Source organism: Adiantum capillus-veneris, chromosome 1 (assembly GCF_014529385.1).
Source record: "Adiantum capillus-veneris isolate H3 chromosome 1, ASM1452938v2, whole genome shotgun sequence".
NCBI lineage: Eukaryota > Viridiplantae > Streptophyta > Polypodiopsida > Polypodiales > Pteridaceae > Adiantum > Adiantum capillus-veneris.
Window position 1 is genome coordinate 7,729,214 of NC_140931.1, and position 18,890 is coordinate 7,748,103.

General features: G+C 44.9%; 1 long non-coding RNA gene and 1 pseudogene across 1 annotated transcript in view; one reads left to right on the plus strand and one right to left on the minus strand.

Annotated features, from left to right (window-relative positions):
• Positions 1–405: 405 nt before the first annotated feature.
• Positions 406–18,890, minus strand: part of LOC147464266 (uncharacterized) — a 44,158-nt gene continuing 25,673 nt past the window's right edge. The window contains exons 3-6 of the long non-coding RNA XR_015187569.1: positions 1,139–1,391; positions 935–1,045; positions 608–846; positions 406–528 (exon numbers count right to left, since the gene is read on the minus strand). This is a non-coding gene — a long non-coding RNA (uncharacterized LOC147464266). The remainder of the gene's footprint in view (positions 529–607; positions 847–934; positions 1,046–1,138; positions 1,392–18,890) is intronic.
• On the plus strand, positions 3,423–4,012 carry LOC147464267 (uncharacterized; annotated as a pseudogene).

Below are 18,890 nucleotides of genomic sequence, written 5' to 3' on the forward strand. Positions count from 1 at the left end.
GAAGTTGCATGTTGAGCAAGATGCTCCCGCTGCCTCTTCTGCCAATTAGTGCTAGTCTAGGTTTGCTTATATACAAACTTACTCAATTTGCCCTACCTACTTTTCAACAAAAGTCACTTAAAAATAATAAGTGAAAAATGTCAGAAATAGGGAAAATAGGCCTATGCACTGTAAAAATGCTACTGATGGGATGTGACTGGAATCTGATGATCATGCTGTGTGCAACCATAGGATATGCATCTAATCTAAGTGTCTGGATATGTACGGTCTGCGAACAGACTCACAAACGTGCCAGATCACTTCCTATTCTAAACCGACTTGACTGAACTGAACCCTGGTCATGCTGCAGCTTGTCCAGGGACACATAGGGTTGGATGTGTCACGTGACATTCTACTTACCGTGCTGCGTCGCGTTGATAACCCATGAGTTTGCACATTTGCTTGACCATCCACTTGTGACTCTATCCTGTCCCATACTCCGTCTCTAGTGTGTTGATAACATATTTCTTGTCACATTCATGTTGATCACTACAGTGCAAAATAAAGTCGATTAGTAATTCAACTAACAAACTAAAATTTATATTTTTTTATGTTAATTAATACTTACTCCCATGGTATATGAACTTGCTTTAGGTAAGACGAGCAGAGGTCTCCCATCCGACGTTTGAGGGCGCTCCCAGCTCCGATCTGGAGGATAGCCATGTCAGGCAAGATGTCCATGTGACACCCAAGCTGCCAATGCAGGTGCACATCTGTGGAGGTGGGGGCAGTGACGGGGGTGCTGGCGGCTGAGGCGGTGTCTCACGAGTAGATCGGCCTAGTGGCGTGCTACTCTGCCGATGATGTCTACATGCAATATAAACATACGGCAGATGAGATGAGATTTCTTAAAAACTACTTGATATTTAATCCATAATCACCATAATAGATATACCTCCGAGATTGACGACCAATAGCCTGTGAATCAGGTGTCACCTAGGTACTAAGAGGTACATTAGGAGTAAGCCGCTAACTCTCATGATGCGATGTACTTGGAATAGAAGTCCTAAGCAAACAAAGACATCAAGGGAATACATATATTAAGATTTCTATATCAAAAAAGAAATGACATTACTACTTTATCAATCGAGAATATTACCGATGTGCTATGGTCTGATCTGCATGAGAAGAAGTCTCCACTCCTGTGTGTGGCTGGGAGGATGTACCCTCTCCAGGACGTACGGGCAAACTGAATCGCCCAAGAAACTCGATGGAGCTGTCTAAACTGGCGTCATCCATCTCCATATAATCTAACATAGCCTCCGTCAAAGCCTCTCCTGATAGTCCAGTGGTATGTAGCAAAGTCTTGATGAACATCAACTTTACTCTATGACCCTGGTCACTCATCGTATCTGTATATTTAAAACAAACTATATGTGAGACTTACACAAACATCGTATCTGCAAGTAACGTCAATGCAAGTAAAAATATTAATAGATCAAGAATCTACAGATGAGGTCGAAGCAGCCATGAATGGAGTGGACTACAACAAAATAGATCAAACAACAATGCTACAGATGCTTCAAAAGGTTATGAATCAAATGCAAGATCAGGTAGCAAAACTGAAAGAGAAAAACGCTCAAGAACACATTCAATGCAAGCGTAAGCTACATGAGCGATTTGATGGTTTGTGGCCCCATGCAGCACGAGCTTATAACCATATGGCAGATGTGGACAAAATGAAGCAGATCTTCACGTATTCCCAGAAAGGACTCAACGTGAGCTATATGCTGTTGTTGGCAGGCTTCCGCTTCCATTGTCCACTCTCACATGGTATCAGACGCTGAGGTTCTTCTCCTAAGCCAGCGATCCCCTACTAATTGCTTCCGTCGCAAAGAACTCCCTCAAAATTAAGATCGCTCCCCCTTGGTGGCTGTGTTTTCTGCACACAGTCAACATTTTCACCTCTCAGGCTGCGTTTTCTGTGCTATAGAGCCAAATCATCCATCGCTCCTCCCTTCTCTCTCATCCCCGAAGGGATTGCCACAGATCAGCCCTAAGATCTTGTTCTAGGCGGCCAACACACGAGCCTTGCCTAATCTGCACCTTTGCGTTAACTCTCATCCCTTGCTTTAATCGCATACGGGTAGCGGTTCGACAAAAGGACGCTTGTTCTGGAGCATGTAAAGGAGGACCCGCAATTGGAGAGGGGAAAAGCAGCCCCATCAACCGGGACAAGGGACCTGCGTTTGTAGCCTGGAGAGGGGGATGCTGGGCTTTCTACCTCTGATCTTGCCTTCGACTTCCCGGCTTTGCATCCCGTGCATTGTCGGCCCGTATCCTATTCACACGACACTGTTCCCAGCCTTAAAACCTTGCTATTTTTCATCTGTTTTTAGCCCTCTAACGGCTGCGGTACGAGAGATCCACACCCCATCAAGCCTCTCCATCGCTATGACATCTATGGGGGGCGAATGGAAGCCCTGAAATCTACGTTACAACAGCGTTTTCAGCCCCTCAGAGTTGCAGTTTTGGGTGGACAGCAATACGTTGGCTTGTGTTTTCCATAGAGGATGATGCTACCTCCTGGCAGGACACCATCCGGGTGGTGTTCATTGCGGTCTTCTGTTGACTGCTCCAGCACAGGTTGGCTTCGACATCCGCTTGAGTAGATATGTATGCTAGGTTCAGTTGTAGCAGCATGAAGACTAGGAATTTTTTGGTGAGCCATCCTGCCATAAAGGTAACCTTCACAAAGTTGTCGATCAGGGCAAAAGGTGGTGCTATAGGCAAGACGATGTTTGACAATATGTACCATAGATGCACGGCGGACGGGCTTTCTTGCCATGTTCACGTCCACGTCGATTCTGCACTTATGATCACTTGGGTTTTGCTTTCAGAGTAAGGCCAATTTGATCAGTCTCAGCTTCACCTGCAGCTGATGCAGGATCATGAGCCGGAGTTAGATCTTTGGCGATCTCGTAGAGGTTGTAGGCTTCAGTGACATCGCGCAAGGTGTGAGCTTGATGCCGGCAGAGGTGAGCGTTTTTTTCATATTCCAGAGGCTGATGGATTCTGAAGGGAATACTGATGATCAAGCTGTGTGCAACCAGAGGATATGCATCTACACTTAGTGACTGGGCATGCACGGTCTACGAATATACTCACAAAAGTGTCAGATCACTGCTAAATCTAAACCGACTTGACTGGACTGAACCCTTGTCATGCTGTAGCTTTTCCACGGACACATAAGGTTGGATGTGTTACGTGACATTCGCCATACCCATTAACAAGCACCATATGCAACACATGGTTGCCAAATTCGGCATATAACATGTCAAAGACAAATTTATGCCTCAACCCTTCTGTATGAGCCCAGCTGACAAAGTTCTCTCACCCATGTAAAGTTCTTGGAGCAACTCCACATGGCTTGAAGGCGCTTAATGCAAAAATCAGCCATATTCGGCAATAACATTGTGTCCGATGAGCACGATATGTATGAGCATTGCAATGAGCCTAATGTTGACATCACTTCAAAGAAGCTGGATGAAGATTTTATTGTGGACAAGGTTCTAGAAGCAAACAAAGATGGTTTGCAAGACCAGGTTCAAGACGACACATGTCATGAGGGATCTGAAAGTGCAATAGAACCTTACAATGAGGAGAGTAGACATGCTTGCAAAGGATTGGGGATTTTAAAGCATGCCATAGGGTTTGATTGTCTAGAGATACCTATCATATGCTGTAAAGATAGAGGGGGTGCAAATTAATGTCAGATCCAGGAGGTTGCAGCTCATGTTAAATGAAGAAGGATCTAATCTCAACTATAAGTTTGGGAAGTTTCTTATAACTTCTTTTGATCCAAGTGGAGCTCAATGCAAGAGTAAGCTACATGGGCGATTTGATGGTTTCTGGTCGAATGCAGCACGAGCTTATAACCGTATGGCAGATTGTGGACAAAATGAAGCAGATCTTCATGTATTCGTGGAAAGGACTCAACCTGAGCTATATGTTGTTGTTGGCAGCATTATAGTTGATGCTCATGCTTCCGCTTCCGTTGCCCACTCTCACATCGTATCAGACGCTGAGGTTCTTCTCCTGAGCCAGCGATCCCCTGTTGATTGCTTCCATAGCAAAGAACTCCCTCAAAAACTGAGATCGCTCCCCCTTGGTGGCTGTGTTTTCTGCAAACAATCAACATTTTCACCTCTCAGGCTGCGTTTTCTATGCTATGGAGCCAGATCAGCCATCCCTCCTCCCTTCTCTCTCATCCCCGAAGGGATTATGTAACAGACTTGGACACTCCAAGTCAAGAATCAATCATGATAGCACCAAATAACCACTTCAAAATAATTCACAGATCACAATAGATTTGCATTGGCCTGGCGGAGTTCCGTGCCTAGAGATATTGGCCCCAAAGACTGGCACCCCTTTCGGTATTTCTTTATGTATTAATCAATCTTCAAAGTACAAGAGAGCGGTTAGGGTTTCACTCTCAGACTCTGCGTCCAGATGCTCTGCAGAGTGAGCCCTCACCGCTTATTTAAAGTTTACCAGGGATGCCCAAAAGCAGAGCCCCAAAAGCTTCAGTTAAAAGCAAAAATTCTCTCTCTCTCTCTCTCTCAAGAGAGTAAAAATAAAGCAAATCAGTTCTCTCTCTCACAAGCTCGAAATTGCGTGACCAAAAGCTGGTAATTTGCATCGCTGGGCTGTAAAATCAGCGCAAAATCCGCTTTATTTTTGTACAATGACACGTCAACATGCCAACGCATTTTTCGGGAATTCTGTCTTGCTGCCTAGGGTTAGGGTTAGGGTTAGGGTTTAGGACAGGTTTTAGGGTTAGGGTTAGGGTTAGGGTTTCTGGCAGATTTTAGGGTTTGCAGGTTTTAGGGTTAGGGTTTGCAGAATTAGGGTTTTCAGCAGCAGTCGCGCATGCTCTCGGGCACACACGTCATCACTTTGTGACATACCCCCCTCTTGAAAGCATTGTAATCGCCCTCGATTACGCCTGCAAAACAGACGGAGGCCATAAACCGTCTTAGCAGACACTGACTTTTAGTACCTACGTACTAGGAACACACATCTAGCACATGTACTAAATCGACAGTCACATCACACGACATCACAGGACATCACTCGACATCACAGAACATCACATGACATTCAACATTCATTCGGATCTTAGACCATGATTTATCGGCAATGTAGCTAGCAATCGCATCTAGATCCAATCGAGACCTCATCGATGTCCGATTGACTAACCCCTATTGCAACCATGTCTATTCGAGATCAATCAAACCAAAATGCTGCAGTCATTTTGTCTATCAATTCCTGCACTTAAGAGAAGTCGAGAACAAATCAGTATCATAATCAGGAATTCCATTTCATAAAGTCAAACAGCAGAATACTGTCAGCTTTCAGTATCCCTGAAGCTCAAAGAGACATCAGTGACTCTAGTATCTAAATCAAGGCATCTGTTGACAAAGGAGCGGAGTGACTCTCCTCTTGTGCATCCCACTGCACCAGATCTCCGGCCAAGCTGAATTCTGGGTTCCATTTGGAGTAGACTATGCTAAACCAAAAGCATCGAGGTAAAGTTTCACAATCTGAGGAGTATCTGCTAGGTCCTCCTCCTCCATCCACTTCGCATCCAATGCGGGATAGTTCTTGAACTTAACCAAGAACCGCCTTCGGACTTTACCTTTATTCTTCACATCCTTATGTGCCAAAATCTGTTCAGGAACAAGGATCTCCTCGTTTTCTTCCACTTCAGGTTGCTCATCAGGCTCCCCATCATCAGGCACATCACCCTTAAAAGGTTTCAAGAGACTCACATGAAATGCATTGTGAATCCTCCAAGTATCTGGCAGTTTCAATCTGAAGGAGACATCATTTATCTTTTCAGTGATCTAGAAAGGTCCGTAGTATCGCATACTAAGCTTTGGAAAAAGCCTCTCCTTCCCCTTTTTCTTTCTTAGGCGTACCTTCTCAAAACGTAAGAGCACCCAATCATCCTCCTTCAATTTCAAGTCGCGACAATGGCGATCCGCTGCCTTTTTCTGTCGTTCTTGAGACTTCTGCAAAGTCTCGCGAACCTTGGCAAAAGCCGTATCCAAGTCTCGCGTATATTCATCCGCTTCAAAAATCTTATCTTTCGTGCTTAGGAAGGGTGGAACCTTCGTAGCACCTTCAACAATCTCAAATGGCGCCTTCCCTGTCGAAGAGTGTATCATGTTATTGTAGGCAAATTCCACCAAAGGTAAGTACTTTTCCCATTGAGTCTTCTGATTTGAGATATAACCATTGAATTTGCAATCTCAGATTGCCCATCAGTCTGTGGGTGGAACGATGACGAGAACTTGCAACCGCATGCCAATGTTCTCCCAAATTGCCTTCCAAAACAAACTCATAAATCTGGGGTCTCTGTCGGAGACAATCGTCTCAGGCATGCCATGTAATCTGAAGATATGGGCCAGAAACAGTCTCGCTAAGTGATCCGGCTTGATTGTTTTCTTCACTGGAATGAGATGAGCCTGTTTGCTAAATCTGTCAATAATAGTCCACATACCATCGTGACCACTCTGTGTTCTCGGGAGATCAAAAATGAAATCCATTGCAATACTTTCCCAGGGGCGGGTGGGTATGGATAAAGGTTGTAACAATCCCTGTGCCTTATGCCTGTCAAACTTGACCTTCTCGCATACTACGGAACTGCGCACTAACTCTTCCACATCCTTTTTGAGTCTCAACCAATAGAAGTATCTCTCAACCCCTTTCATGGTGGTAGCAATGCCACGGTGACCCGTAAAAGGTGGACAGTGGCATTCAATCATAACCTTTTCCCTCAACGGCTGTGTAATGCACAACATGGTTTTTCTCATCAAGTAGCCTTCCCGAATGGAGTATCCTGCTACTGTCTCCCCATCCCGTATCCATGTGAAAATATCGGCAAAATTTGTATCTGTGGCATACTGGTCGACCATATCCTCGAAGCTCCTATGATGTATTGCGGAAATAGCCAGAACCAACGGCTTCCAAGACAAAGCATCTGCCACCACATTCTTTTGTCCCTGAAAATGGACAATCTGGAAGTGAAACTGTGACAAGATGTTCGCCCACCGCATCTACTTTTCCGAAAGCTGCTTCTGTGACAAGAAGTAGCGCAAACTCTGATGGTCTGTAAAGACAGTAAAATCCGCTCCGAGTAGGTAATGCCGCCACTGAGTAAGAGCACGGATAACCGCCAAAAGCTCTTTCTCATAAATCTGTGCTGTCATCTCCCGCCTTGAGAACAATCGGCTCTCGTAAGCAATGACATGGCCTTCTTGCATTAAGACCGCACCCAAACTACGACCACAAGCATCACAATATACTTCAAATGGCTTCTGCAAGTCCAGCAAAGTCAAAACTGGTCCCGTAGTCAATTTCTCTTTCAATGTCTGAAAGGCAGTCACCTCTCTGGATCCCCACGAGAAAGGGACTCCTTTCTGTATCAAGATATGCAAAGGGGAAGCAACCTCTGCAAACTTTCGAATGAACCGCCTGTAGTACGACACAGTCCCAAGAAGCTTCTAACTTCATGGACATTCTTCAAATCGGGCCAATCACGGATAGTCTCTATCTTTGCCGGATCCATTTGCACTCCTGTTGCTGAGACAATGTGTCCCAAAAAAGTGTATCTCTGGTAGGAAAATTTCACTTTTCTTTGCATTAATCACTAACTTGTGATCTCGTAATGCCTGAAAGACCTGAAGTAGATGATCTCTGTGTTCTTCCTCATTCTTGGAGAAAACAATGATGTCGTCAAAGAAAGTGCCAACAAATAGCCTGTACTCTCGAAAAATCCTGTCCATCATCCGGTTAAATGTCGTAGGAGCATTGGTTAAGCCAGAAGGCATCACCAAAAACTCAAATAACCCAAAAGTAGTCCGAAAAGCTGTCCTGTAGACCTCTCCCGACGCGATCTTGATCTGATGATATCCACTCTTCAGATCAATCCAGCTAAAGCAAGAGGATCCCTGTAACCTGTCGAGTATATCATCGATCCTAGGGATCGGAAATCTGTTCTTGATGGTGATTTTGTTGAGAGCTCTATAATCGATGCACATTCTCCAAGATCCGTCTTTCTTCAAAACCAACAACACTGGAGAGCAGTACGGTGAAGTACTAGGCTGGACAAGACCCTTTTCCAAAAGGTCTTTCACTTGGTTCATAATCTCTTCATTCTGTGCTCGGCTCACACGGTAAGGTGGCTGGTTCGGTGGTGTGCTTCCAGGTATCAGATCAATGGTATGATCTTCGGGACGAGTAGGTGGTAACTCGCCTGGTAGGCCCTCTGAGAAGCAATCGGCGTGAGGTGGAGAAAATCTTGGCGTTCTTTATCAAGTTTAGACATATTTTTCCTATCCTTTTCACTCAATTATTTCATAAAGATCGAGTAAACAAACAGACTGGATTTCATTAATTTAGAAATGGCCGAAGCCGATACAATAGGGACAGACTCGCCCTTCAGGTTAATATCAAGTACAATTGTTCTTCCCTTCTCTGTAGTCAATGTCGCTTTCCTCGCCCAATAATCGACCACGGCATTGTTCTTGTGGTACCAGGGAATCCCTAAAAGAACATCACTACCCTCCAAAGGCATTATGAAAAAGTCCTCATGTCCCAAATACCCCTGACAATGCAACCGAAGTTTGCCAATGACAGGTGTAATGGCTACGTCCCTGCCGGGTGCCGCTAGAACTGCCAGCGCAAGTGGTCCCATCGAATCGGGAGTGATTCGAGCCGTGCCGCCAATTCCGGTGAAATGAAGTTGGCCTGGGCTCCTCATCTGAGTATCCTGAAAAAGTGTCAAATTTGATCGACTGTCCACCTTCCTTAAACTCTCGGACTTTCTTGCTTTTATCTTCCAGAAAGTCATATTGGTTGGCTTTATAAAAATTCTTCTTGTTCGCATAAAAGTTTCCGTCATCGGAGTCTGAACTGTCTATAGACGAGTCCTCTGTAGAACTGTCAGTCACTGAGCGAGATTTAGACTTCTTTGCCTTTTTCTTGCCCTTTCCGAAGCGTTGTTTTTTGCTTCGCTTTTTGCCTTTTCTGTCTTCTTCGCTCGAATCAGAAGAGCTAGAAGAATTGTCAGAAGAAGAAGAAGAAGAAGAACTGGGTACTCCTTCAAAGTGAACACGCTTCTTCTGTTTCTTTGCTTTGTCAAATGTCGACTGACGACCCAAATAACCCGGGAAGTCGGTGCCTTTCTTTTGCTTTTTGCCGTGCTTTTTGGCTTTCTTTTGCGCGTCAAAAAGCTAAGCAATCCGTGCATCAACCACCTCTTCTAATTCCTTCTCTGAATATTTCTTTTGATCAGAAGGTTTCTTGAGAGCGGGTTTCGGGGGTGGTGTTGTGGTTTTCTGCCACTGCGCATGCACTTCCTGAAAAGAAGTCTCGCTCATATATTTTGCTAGTTTCGGATCCTTCGCAAAACTGAGCATCATCTTTGTTGCATCGCCGATCAATTGACGACGCTTCATCTCTCTTTGCTCCGCCTGAGTAGGCCGAGGCGGGTCATACTCTCTGCCGGAATCTTCGTTGTGATCCCTGCCCGCATCTCCACATGCAGAGGGAGTCTACTGATCCTTGCGTGAAGCCATAGGTGCCGTGGAAAAAAAAATTGAGGATCGGATTTCCTGTAGAAGAGAAATTGGCCGTGCTCTGATACCACTATAACAGACTTGGACACTCCAAGTCAAGAATCAATCACGATAGCACCATATAACCACTTCAAAACAATTCACAGATCACAATAGATTTGCACTGGCCCGGCGGAGTTCCGTGCCTAGAGATATTGGCCCCAAAGACTGGCGCCCCTTTTTTTCTCGGTATTTCTTTATGTATTAATTAATCTTCAAAGTACAAGAGAGCGGTTAGGGTTTCACTCTCAGACTTTGCATCCAGATGCTCTACAGAGTGAGCCCTCACCACTTATTTAAAGTTTACAAGGGATGCCCAAAAGCAGAGCCCCAAAAGCTTCAGTTAAAAGCAAAAATTCTCTCTCTCTCTCTCTCTCTCTCTCTCTCTCTCTCTCTCTCTCTCTCTCTCTCTCTCTCTCTCAAGAGAGTAAAAATAAACCAAATCAGTTCTCTCTCTCACAAGCTCCAAATTGCGTAGCCAAAAGCTGGCAATTTGCGTCGTTGGGCTGTTAAATCAGCACAAAATACGCTTTATTTCCGTACGGTGACACGTCAGCATGCCAGCGCATTTTCCGGGAATTATGTCCTGTTGCCTAGGGTTAGGGTTAGGGTTTAGGATAGGTTTTAGGGTTAGGGTTAGGTTTAGGGTTAGGGTTTTTGGCAGATTTTAGGGTTTGCAGGTTTTAGGGTTAGGGTTTGCAAAATTAGGGTTTTCAGCAGTAGTCCCGCATGCTCTAGGGCAGACACGTCATCACTTTGTGACAGATTGCCCCAAATCAGCCCTAAGATCTTCTTCTTGGCGGCCAACACACAAGCCTTGCCTAATCTGCACCTTTGCGTTAACTCTCCATCCTTGCATTAATCGCATACAGGAACCAGTTCGATGAAAGGACGCTTGTTCTGGAGCACGTGAAGGAGGACCCGCAATTGGAGAGGGGAAAAGCAACCCCATCAGGCGGCACAAGGGACCTGCATTTTTAGCTTGGAGAGGGGGATGCTGGGCTTTCTACCTCTGTCGACTTCCCGGCTTTGCATCGTGAAGGAGTACGAGCGGAAGTGCGACGCGAGAGAGAGTGCGAGAAGAAGAGCACGACGATATGGTGAACTCGCTCTACTGTAATGTGTAGAGCATAGTGAGTTCTTATTAGGTTTTTACAAAAGAATATGTGTACATACTTGGCGGCCCGCCCACTTACCTGGGCGACCACATTGGGCTTTATACCCCAACAACCTCCCACTTAAAGTCCAATGTGGTACTTTAAGTGTGAGAGAAGCTACTATACAAGCTAATATACAAGAGATGTAGAGAAGTGATGTACTACCCTACACCTAACTGTTTGCGAAAATGCGCAAAGCTCTCTGAGGGAAGTCCTTTTGTAAGTAGATCAGCAGGATTTTCTGTGGTGTGAACTTTGACAAGCTGAAGTTGCTTATCCTCGAGCATTTCCCTGATGAAATAATACTTCACATCCACATGCTTTGTCTTTGAGTGATAAACTAGATTGCGAGCCAATTGTATAGCACTTTGACTATCACAATATAACACAGGCATCTCTTCTTTGATTCCCAAATCTGTTACTAGTCGATTAAGCCAAATTGATTCTTTGCATGCCTCTGATGCTGCAACATATTCAGCCTCTGTAGTAGACTGAGTAACACAATCTTGTAATCTAGAACGCCATGATACTGCTCCACCAGCCAATGTAAAGACATACCCTGACGTAGACCTTCGGTTGTCTAAGTCACCTGCATAATCTGAGTCTGTAAAACCCTTTACACTTAGCTCCTAACTCACATAGCATATACGCATACTCTTTGTAGCTTTCAGGTATCTCAATATTCCTTTCACTGCCTCCCAATGTTTCTTGCCTGGGTTTGACATGTATCGACTTACTACTCCCACTGCAAATGCAATGTCTGGGCGAGTAGCAATCATTGCATACATCAAACTACCCACTGCAGACGCATATGGAATCTTACCCATTTCAGTCTGTTCTTCCTCAGACACAGGACAATCTTGTTTGCTAAGTTTCACATATGGTGGCAATGGAACACTCAGTGCCTTTCCCTTCTCCATATTGAAACGTTGCAAAACCTTGTCAATATACTCTGTTTGAGATAACCAAATCAACTTCTTTGATCTGTCTCTCTCAATGCGCATACCAAGTATATGACTTACCTCACCCATGTCTTTCATGTCAAACGATTTTGCCATCTTTGACTTCAAAGCTGAAATTTCTTCCAAGTGCTTGCCAGCAATCAACATGTCATCCACATACAAAATAAGGATCAGCCAACTACCATCCTTAGCCTTCTTTGTATATAGACAGTGATCGAACTCACTACGTTTGTAGCCTTGAGAAAGCATAAACTTGTGGAATTTATGGTACCATGCCCTCGGTGATTGTTTTAAGCCATAAAGACTCTTTAACAACTGGCATACCCAATCTTCCTTGCCTTTCTCAACAAACCCTTCTGGCTGCTGCATGTAAATTTCCACATCTAAATCACCATGCAAGAACGCTGTCTTGACATCCATTTGGTGCAACACCAAATCTAATATGGCAACCAATGCAAGAAAGCATCTCAATGTAGTCATCTTGACCACCGGAGAGAAGACTTCATCAAAGTCAATGCCTTGTTTTTGCTTAAAGCCCTTGGCAACAAGCCTTGCTTTGTACTTTGGCTGACTATCATGAGCGGTGATCTTATACCTGTACACCCATTTACAAGGTAGAGTCTTTTTGCCCTGTGGTAATTTAACTAGCTTCCATGTCTTGTTTTTATGCAGAGCTGTCATCTCTGACTGCATGGCCAATTGCCAATTCCCGGAGTCCTTCATTTACACTGCTTCCTTGTAACATGAAGGCTCATTGCAATCAGTCAACATGACATAGTTCATAGATGGAACAAACCTATCAAGAGGTCGCGTGACACGTCCAGATCTACGCACAATAGGTGGCTCAGGCTCAGCCACAACCTGTGGTTCCACTCTATCCTGTCCTTGCTCCTCTTGAGCCCTGACATTTTGTCTTGCACGTGCGGGTCCATCTTCTTGGAAGACAACTCTTCTAATCTCCTCAACCCTCTCTGGTTTAGAATGATATTTGGATTCATTAAAGTGAACATCATTGCTGCGGACAACCTTTCTGGATTCGGGATCCCAAAGTCTGTACCCCATCTCACCAGAATTACCATAGCCTAGAAAGATGCACTTTCTACTTTTTGGCTCAAGTTTGTTCCTAAATTCCTTTGGAACGTGAGTATATGCCTCACAGCCAAAGACTCTGAGATGCTTGTATGAGGGCATTTTGCCTGACTATACCATCTCTGGCACTGAATCCTTCTACAAAACCTTGCTAGGAGATCTATTTACAAGATGAACAGCTGTTGATACAGCTTCAGCCCAAAACCCATTTGGCAGCCGTGCATTAGACAACATACTTCTGACCTTCTCTTGTATGGTCCTATTCATCCTCTCAGCAACACCATTTTGAGGAGGATTGTAAGGAGCAGTAAGTTCACGTTTTATATCTTTTGACTCACAAAAGTCCTAAAAGGCCTTTGAAACATACTCTCCACCATTGTCAGTGCGTAAGCATTTAAGCTTCTTGCCACTCTGATTCTCCACAAGTGTCACAAACGTTTTGAAAACACTAAACGCTTCATCCTTGTGCTTGAGAAAGTAAACCCATACTTTTCTCGAGTAATCATCTATAAATGTCATAAAGTAAGAAGCTCCCCCTAGAGATAGGTTAGGCATAGGTCCACACAAATCACTCTGAACAAGTGCCAACTGTGTATCTCTTCTACTGCTTCTATGCTTATGTGGCTGCTGTGTTTGCTTACCATACAGACAATGTTCACAGAATTCAAAATCATTAAATGAAAAGCCAGGCAAATAACCTGAACGAGACAAGATTTCCATTCCCTTCTTGGACATATGTCCTAACCGGCTATGCCACAAAGAAACGTTCGGCTGCTCGGTTACATTGATTACATTTTTAGAGACATTTGATACAAAAATCATGTAAAGTCCTCCAGACTTTACTCCATGTGCTACTGTCATGGAACCCTTGGATATCTTCCACATGTTCTGTCCAAAAGTGGTGACGTAGCCAGCATCATCAAGTAAACCTGTGTTGATCAAGCTCTTTGTAATTGCGGGAACATGTCTCACATTCTTCAGCGTGAAAGAAGAGCCATTCTGAAACTTCAATTGAACATCTCCAACACCTAAGATCTCACATGTCTGCCCATTGCCTAGCCGAACATGATCTTTAGTGATCACATAAGAGGTAAACCACTCCTTGTTTGGAGACACATGAAGTGATGCCCCTGAGTCTATAATCCGGTCACTCAGTGCATTTCCATCAGATGCTGTAAGAAGAGCTGAGTCCATTGTATTCTTCAAGAAGTAGATGTCTCCTGACACTAGACTGTCATCCTCTGCAACAGTGTTTGTCACATTTATTTCTTGAATCTTCACTGAGGACTTGTTCTTCTCACCATGGTCTTCAGCTTTCTCTTTGCCTTTTTCTGCTTTCCATTCTCTGCAGTCTCTTTTCATGTGACCCTTCTTGCCACAATGGTAGCATTCTATGTCACTCTTGCCTTTAGCACTGCGGGACTTGCTACGAGACTGATTCCTCTTTCCACCTTTGTACTTTTCTTTGGTCCTTCCCCAGACAACTAAGGCTGTTCCTTTGCCTTTGTCCATTGTCTTTCTACTGGTTTCTTCAGTAAGCAGACTTCCTTCTACACCTGCTATGTTCAAACCATCTGGAGGTGCAGAATTACTCAAAGCTGTGCGAAAAGTGTCCCAACTTTCCGGCAATGTGATCAACAGGAACATAGCTCTAACAGGTTCATCAAACTTGACACCTTGAGCTGACAACTGACTCTAGATTGTGTTGAATTCATTCAGATGATTGGACATAGGTGTCCCTTCTTTCATCTTCAAGTCAACAAGCTTCTTAAGCCAGTATTCCTGTGAAGCTGCACTCTGCTTCTCATAAAGATCACTCAGCTTTAACCATGCTTGATAAGCCGACATCTCGTCTGCTACATTGAAGTAAACGCTTTCTGCCAAAGTCAGCATAATGGTAGAAAGTGCCAATTCATCCATTTCGCTCCATTCATCTTCGTCCATATCTTCTGGTTTTATCCCCTTGAGCTTTATAGGTTTTATCTGCTTCTTTTGTACCAACCCGTGCCAAATCTACTTCTTCCACAATGGAAAATTGGTTCCATCCAGCTTCTTGATATTGTAAAGAGCAGTGTCCTGTGATCCAGCCATAGCTACGCTTCACAGTAGTTTACTTTTCTGGGAAAAATTCGACAGAGTTTCCCCTGTAAACTGACCTCTGAACCAATATCACCCTGTCAAATGAACCAAGAAAGCTTCAGATTCTGCAGAAATTTTGACAGAGGTGTACTAAAAACACACCAAAAAACAGCTCAAAAAACCACTGTCTCTCTAACACTATAAGTTGTGGGTAAACCTATCCTGCACCTGTACTGTCTCTGATTGTCCTGTCACTGTCCTGTAAGCATAGACTACGACAATGCCTCAACGGCAGTAAAGCAAAGATGCAATCCCAACTGTCTAACTCACAGTCAATACATCCTAGCTGCCTATCTAAGGGTGCTCGAGGGATCGCTCCAAGACCTATATCACCGAAAGGATCTCAACATTCGAGAATCCCCCAGCTCAATAAAACCTCACTCGACCCTCAACAAAGGCTGCAGTAAATCTGACAGTACATAGACTTCCCACAAAGTCATACATCCACAAATTTCCCACTGTATGCTGTAACCGCTGCGGCGGTTGTTTGCTGCGTGACTCACAGCCAGCAAACCCTCAACAGACATACATCATCTCTGACAATACATCCCATGTGGAAGTACCTGCAATGTCAGGATGAAATCTGGAATATCAAGCAGCAAACACAAGCTACCTGATGAACTAGTGGATGTCGACTACAGTCTGTGTGTAGATGCGCCCGTGTCGTATGTGACACGCCTCCAAGAACTGTGAGCCGTCCTTCTATGTGTAGACAGCCACAAATCAACACTCTGGGAGTGTCGATATCCTCAGCACCTGCAGTCGTAGGCCGAAAAACCCAAATTTGCAGAGTCGGATCTGCACCCGCTGAGACCATGTAATCGAAAATGGCCAGCGCAGAACTTTGTCGAAGCCGAACGGTGACCGAGATGACCTCAGAATGAAATTCTGAGCACACCGAGTCCTACGGGCTCACCCACAAGATTTGGGGCCGTGTCTTTGCCTGTCGAATTTCACTCCAATCTGAGCTGGTGACTCTAGCCTCCTACAGTGCTGCCCCGAGCCTCGATCTGAGCTCTGATACCCGTTGAAGGAGTACGAGCGGAAGTGCAACGCGAGAGAGAGTGCGAGAAGAAGAGCACGACAATATGGTGAACTCGCTCTACTGTAATGTGTAGAGCATAGTGAGTTCTTATTAGGTTTTTACAAAAGAATATGTGTACATACCTGGCGGCCCGCCCACTTACCTGGGCGACCACATTGGGCTTTATACCCCAACACATCCGGTGCATTGCCGGCCCTCCAACGGCTGTGGTACGAGAGATCCACACCCCATCAAGCCTCTGCTTCGGTCCGACATCTATCGGGGGCGAACGGGCCCGCTGAAATCTGCGTTACAGCAGCGTTTTCAGCCCCTCGGAGTTATAGTTTTGGGTGGACAGTAGTACCTTGGCTTGTGTTTTCCATAGAGGATGATGCTACCTCCTGGCAGGACACCATCGGTGTTCATTGCGGTCTTCTGTTGATTGCTCCAGCAGAGGGTGGCTTCGACATCCGCTTGAGTAGGTATGTTAGCTAGGTTCAGTTGTAGCAGCATGAAGACTAGAAAATTTTTGGTGAGCCATCCTGCCATAAAGGTAACCTTCACAAAGTTGTCGATCGGGGCAAAAGGTGGTGCTATAGGCAAGACGATGTTTGACAATATGTTCCGTAGATGCACGGCGGACGGGCTTTCTTGCCATGTTCACGTCCACGACGACTCTGCACTTATGTTCACGTGGGTTTTGATTTCAGAGTAACGCCAATTTGATCAGGCTCAGCTTCGCCTGCATTTGATGCAGGATCTTGCGCCGGAATAAGATCGTTGGCAATCTCGTAGAGGTTGTAGGCTTCAGTGAGATCGCGCAGGGTGTGAGCTTCATGCCGGCAGAGGTGAGAGCGTTTTTTCATATATCCAGCCCGTCCATCGTCGCCCTCATCGTCGTTGACATCGTCGGCAAGTCCATAGCATTGTAGAGATTGTGCAATCAATAGAAGACCGCTCTCGCAATAGAGAGTGGGGCCTTCGGAGGAGGGTTTGACAACTTTTCTAGTGTCGTATTCTTCTCGCTCTATCTCTCAGTCTCAGCACCTTCATGCACAGTGTTTACCACTTTGTTTGTGTACACTTGCACTCTCTCATTAAAGGAACGGAAGGCTCTCCCTTCCGTAAGTAAAAGGAACCTTGAGCACGATCGGATCACTCATCCTGAGCAAAGCTCTCATTTCTGTTGCACCTAACAGCCACATTCACTGTTAGGTGCAGCGGAATGATTGTTTGCGCTTTGCTCAAGATGAGTGCTCCGAACTGTGCTCAAGGTTCCTTTTAGTTCTTATGGAAGGGAGAGCCTTCCGTTCTTAATGGAAAGTGCTATGATCACGAACAAAGTGAATGGACAATGTGCGTGCAAGTGTATGAGACTGAGAGATAAAGAGAGAAGAGAGATACGACACCAGAGACGTTGTAAAACCCTCCTCCGAAGGCCCCACTCTCGTCGGCGAGAGTGGTCTACTTTTTGATTGCACAAAGTGGTACAATGCGTATGCAATGGACGGATACAACTTGGACTATGCCGATGACAACGACGGTGATGACGACGACGACTTGATGGCTGAAATCTGAGATCTTCTAACTGCTGAATTTCGGGACTGTTTCGGTGGCTGAAAATGACTGTTTTGGCTGCGTTTTCATGGGCTGAAAATGGGGGATCTTCTGCAACCACTTAGGATGTATCTGCTACCTTGCTATAGGCTGAAAACCTGCATTTTTAACTGCTGAAATTCTGCGTTTTTTACTGCTGATGTCGCTGGCTGAAAATGCTGAGGACTTGCAAGCTGGCTGGCGTTTTTGGGCTGAAAACGCTGATGATGACTATAGCGTTTTTGGCTGAAAAACGCTAGGGCTGTCTACTGCTGGCGATGGGAGGAATCTGCAATGGCTATGCTGTTGATGATGCTGACGATCATGCAAGACTGGGAAAAACGCCAAGGATCTGGGAAAATGCCCGGCGAGGATGGGGATCCAAAAACGCTAGGGGTGCTGGGGGGTACTGGTGAGAAGTTGCCTGTTGAGCGGGAAGCTCCTGCTGCCTCTTCTGCAAGAAAGTGCTAACTTGGGTTTGCTTATATATTAACTTAGCAAAATTACCCTACCTACTTTTGTTGGAAAGTAACTTAAAAATAAGAAGTGAAAATAACCAAAAATAGGAAAAATAGGCTAAATGCACTCGAAAATTCCCCTCGTTGAATCTGATGGATCCTGAAGGGAATACTGATGATCATGCTATGTGCAACCAGAGGATATGCATCTACACTCAGTGACTGGGCATGCACGGTCTACGAATAGACTCACAAAAGTGCCAGATCACTGCTAAATAATCCTGGAAGGGACTGTTCGCCGGCCCACTCTGATGTGTGGGTCGTGCGGTACTTGAACTTCATAAAGGTCTACAACGCTTACTTCTTTGGGTCGCGCCGAAAGCGACACAAAGTCTTCTGTGGCTCCTTCAATGCTTCAACTTCGTCTAGAGTCGTGCTTCCTTCGTCTTCAAGAATCTCCATGGCTGAAAATTCCTGAAACCATCTCCAACACAAAACCATGAGCATACCCATTCTATGTAAAGTGAAGGAAAAAAATCTTGTCTTCCTCAAAGATTGTGTATGCAATGTAGATGAACATAGAGACAGAGTGACAACCCGTTCATCAAACACGTGCAAACAATGAGGTCGAATCTTTTCTGTTTGATCGAAATCAATCAACTGTGGTAAATCACAATGGAAATGCCCATGCTTGGTGCTCATACTATCATGTGCTCGTTCGGAAACTGTGTCATGCCAAGGAAGAGACATGGAATGTGACTTCCTGACATACATACTTGTCAGCTTTTCACGAAAAATCT